Source organism: Triticum aestivum, chromosome 5D (genome assembly GCF_018294505.1).
Source record: "Triticum aestivum cultivar Chinese Spring chromosome 5D, IWGSC CS RefSeq v2.1, whole genome shotgun sequence".
Classification (NCBI taxonomy): domain Eukaryota; kingdom Viridiplantae; phylum Streptophyta; class Magnoliopsida; order Poales; family Poaceae; genus Triticum; species Triticum aestivum.
The window spans coordinates 466441518-466446345 of record NC_057808.1 but is presented as its reverse complement, the minus strand read 5'-3'; positions in this window follow the sequence as shown (position 1 = coordinate 466446345).

The following is a 4828-nucleotide window of genomic DNA, read 5'->3' as shown; positions in this document are numbered from 1 at the left end:
GGGAAGTGAACACGGTTTGAGTTATGAATGACGTAAGTAGGAGTTCAGGATCACTTCTTGGTCATAACTAGATGACGACCGTTCCGTTGCTTCTCTTCTCGCTCTCTTCTGCGTACATTAGCCACCATATATGCTTTATGCCTGCTGCAGCTGCAGCTCATTATACCATCCTTCCCTATAAGCTTAAATAGTCTTGATCTCGCGGGTGTGAGATTGCTGAGTCCTCGTGACTCACAGATTCTACCAAAACAGTTGCAGGTGCCGACGATGGCAGTGCAGATGATGGGATCGATCTCAAGTGGGAGTTCGATGAGGAACGTGGACGTTACTATGTGTCTTTTCCTGATGATCAGTAGTGGAGCCCAGTTGGGACGATCGGGGATCTAGCATTTGGGGTTATCTTATTTTCATTTGAATCTTGGCCGTAGTCGGTCTATGTGTGTATTTTGGATGATGTATGAATTATATTTATGTATTGTGTGAAGTGGCAATTGTAAGCCAACTCTTTATCCCATTCTTGTTCATTACATGGGATTGTGTGAAGATGACCCTTCTTGCGACAAAACCACAATGCGGTTATGCCTCTAAGTCGTGCCTCGACACGTGGGAGATATAGCCGCATCGTGGGCGTTACAAGTTGGTAATCAGAGCCATCCCCGACTTAGGAGCCCCCTGCTTGATCGAATCGCTGGCGTTGTTTAGTCTAGAACAAATTTTTTTTGAGTCTTAGGATTATATATATCGGAGAGTAGGATTCTTTTTACTCCTCAGTCCCTTCGTCGCTCTGGTGAGGTCCCCTGACGTAGAAGTTTTGACTATTCTCTCCTCAAATTTCACTAAAAAAAACTTAGGATCACGCGGGTATCTTGGAATCGTTCCGATGGTTTTGTGAAGAGAACATTGTTCTTGGTGCCTCCTGACATTTAGGGGTTGTGGCAGTGTCCCGGGGAGTTGAGCTCCGAGGTGTTGTCGTCACAATTTTATCGTTGCAGTTCTGGAATACCTGAGTTTCGCCGACATCGAAATCTCTTTTATGCAGTTGTTGGTGAGATCACCTCGACGCCACCCAGTACTGGGGCGGGAGTTCGGGAGTATTGCCATAACTCGTATAACGGATGTTTTTCGAAGGTTGAGGTACACGATTTCCGAAGGTTTCTTGGTTATGTGTTGACGGATGGATACAGCTGGATCTAGGGATTGCTAGTTTGGGTGATATATTTTGTGTCCCCTATATCCCCAACACCAGATTGCATAACCAGAAAGTTTCGGGAGTTTATAAGTGGGAATTCAAGTAGCCTTAGGATATCTTTCTGACAGACGCATGATATGATATTGGGGTTCGACGTCTAGTGGTCCGCCTGTACACGGTTGGTTTTACAGTGGTCTCGTAGTGTCTTAAAGTGTCCTTGGCTATGCCGACTCGGGGACGCTTCGTATGTCATGTGCACAGCCTTGTACATGATGGTGCTGTACGATCGAGCCCGTGTGGGCCCCACCACGAAAACTTCGGACGAAATCTCTATCATATGTTTGTTCCGGCTTATTCTGCAAGCCAATACTTTGTTTTGTTTTGAATTGTGGTATTCGAGTTGCTTCGAAGTCAGATGTTGATTTCATACCTTTTTCTAAGTGGCTTCTCAACTTATGGAAGTGTGATGATTTACTATGGAATTCGTTCGTTCATCTTCGTTCGAATGTTTATTGTGAAGACTATATGTTGCAATTTCTATCCGTTGATTCTACTTGTCTATTTATCTATCAAGATGCTAACGGATGTCACCCTCTTCAGGATGGCTCCGCCAACGCGTCAGAATCCGGAACGCAATGAAGGGAGTCAAGCGAACCCTCCGCCACCACCTCCACCTCCGGAGGCATGGCAAGCTATCATGGCAGCCACCAACGCCAATGCTCAGATGATTCTGCAACTCTTGCAAGAACGCACCCAAGGGCAAGGCAATCAAGGCAATCAAGGTCAAGGCAACAATCAGCTTCACTTCGCTACCCTCAACCAGTTTCTCGCAAATCAGCCCAAGTCTTTCAGCTACTGTGCCGAGGCCACGGATGTCGATGATTGGCTCGTGGACATCAACAAGCATTTTGAATGTAGCAATGTCAGGCCTGAGGACTATGTCAAGTTCGCTTCTTTTCAGCTCAAGGACCAAGCTGCTGATTGGTTTCAACAATACAAAGATTCCAGAGGAGGTCGTGTGATCACTTGGACTGACTTCTGTCGGGATTTCAAAGCACACCACATTCCACAAAGTGTTGTTGAGAGCAAGCGTGAGGAGTTCCGCAATCTCAAGCAAGGCAACATGTCTGTGTATCAATACAACATCCAGTTTCAGAAACTTGCTCGCTTCGCTAAACAAGACGTTCCTGATGAAAAGAGCATGATCTATCATTTCAGAGGTGGCCTTAGAGAGGATCTGCAGTTAGCTCTCGTTCTTGTTGAGCCTACTCAGTTTGATCAATTCTACAATATGGCACTGAAGCAAGAGGCTGCTCAGCTCAAGTGTGAGGCTTCTAAGAAGAGAGTCAGAGACGCAGTTCAGTCTTCTTCTTCCTCACTTGTGGCAGCTAAGCAACAGAAGTTCTGGTGGCCTCCTCCTCCTCCTCCGTTTCGTCAGCCTTACCAGCAGAAGAACAAAGCTGGCCATGGTTCTACCAACTCTTCCAACTCTGGCTATCAGAACAAGTTTCAGAATCAAGCTCCAAAGTCCAATGCTCATTATCACCGTCCACTCTCAGAGGTGACTTGCAACAAGTGTCAGCAGAAAGGTCACTATGCTAACAAGTGCTTCAACCAAAGGCGTCCTCCTCCTCCTCCTCCTGTCAGATCTTCCAGCAATGGAGTGGTCAAGCATAATCCAAAGTCTGCAAAGGTGAACATGATGAATGCAGCTCAAGCGGAGGAATCTACTGATGTGATAATGGGTAATCTCTCAGTTAATGATATTCCTGCAAAAGTCTTATTTGATAGTGGTGCATCGCATTCTTTCATTTCAAGACCTTTTGTGGCTATGCATGATCTGGTTACTGAAGTATTGCTGAGTCCTCTGTCTATTGTTTCCCCGGCTCGACAAATGACTTCTCGAGCATTCGTTCGGGATTCCGTAATCAAGATGGGAAACTATAAATTTCTGTCTTCTTCAATTGTTCTTGGTGACTCGGATATTGATCTTATTCTCGGGATGGACTGGCTTTCTAAGCACAAAGCTCAACTTGATTGTGCTGCCAGGGAAATTCAATTGACACATTCTTATGAGGATGTGATCATTTATGCCGCTCGTGATGAAACCATTCGGTAATTTTCTCTCAATGAGAAGGGCGAATTGAATGCCATCTCTCATATTCAAGTCATTTGTGAGTACCAAGATGTCTTTCCAGAAGAGCTTCCGGGTATGCCCCCTCACCGGCCAGTTGAGTTCGTTATCGATCTTGAGCCGGGCACTGAACCCGTTTGCAAGCGTCCATACAAGCTTGGACCTAACGAGCTGAAGGAATTGAAGAAACAGCTCGATGAACAAGAGCGTCTGGGTTTGATCAGACCGAGTTCATCTCCATGGGGTTGTGGTGTTCTTTTTGTCCGGAAGAAGGATGGCACAGACCGACTTTGTGTCGACTACCGTCCATTGAACAAGAAGACAATCAAGAACAAGTATCCACTTCCCAACATCAATGAGCTATTCGAGCAACTTAAAGGTGCCAAAGTATTCTCCAAGCTTGACCTTCGTATGGGTTATCATCAGATTCGCATTCGTGAAGAAGATATTCCCAAGACAGCATTCAGAACAAGCTTTGGTTCTTATGAATATACTGTCATGTCTTTCGGCCTTGTCAATGCTCCTCCAGTATTCTCACGGATGATGAATTTCATCTTCAACCCCTATACCAATGAATTCGTCCTGGTGTATCTCGATGATATCTTGGTCTTCTCCAAGAATAAGAAGGACCATGCCAAACATTTGTGATTGGTGCTCGACAAGCTCAGAGAGTATCAATTCTATGCGAAGTTATCCAAATGTGAGTTTTGGCTCGATGTAGTTCTTTACCTTGGTCACATCATCTCTGCCAAGAGCATCGCTGTTAACCCCGAGAAGGTGTCCGCAATTGTGAATTGGGAACCTCCTCAGAATGTGAAGCAGCTTCGCAGTTTTCTTGGTCTTGCAAGCTATTGCCGAAGATTCGTTGAGAATTTCTCTAAGATTGCAAAGCCTCTTTCCAACCTCCTCCAGAAGCATGTCAAGTATGTCTGGTCTCCTGAGTGTGACGTTGCTTTCAACACTCTCAAAGAGAAACTAGTCACAGCTCCTGTCTTAACTCCTCCTGATGAATCCAAGCCATTTGAAGTTTTTTGTGATGCTTCTCTCCAAGGTCTCGGTGATGCATTAATGCAAGAGAAGAAAGTTGTGGCCTATACCTCTCGTCAGTTGAAGCCCAATGAGAAGAACTACCCCACTCACGATCTTGAGTTGGCGGCAGTTGTCCATGCATTAATAACGTGGAGACATCTCTTGTTGGGAAGACAAGTGGACATTTTCACCGATCACAAGAGTCTCAAGTACATCTTCACTCAGCCCAACCTCAACCTCAGGCAGACTCGATGGGTCGAAATGATTCAAGAGTACAATCCGAGTATTGAATATACACCAGGCAAATCCAATGTCATTGCAGATGCTTTAAGCAGGAAGGCTTATTGCAACAGTTTAATTCTCAAGGCATTCCAACCGGATCTTTGTGAAGCTTTCCGCAAGCTGAATCTCCAAGTTGTTCCTCAAGGCTTTCTTGCCAACCTCATAGTCTCTCCTACTTTGGAAGATCAAATTCG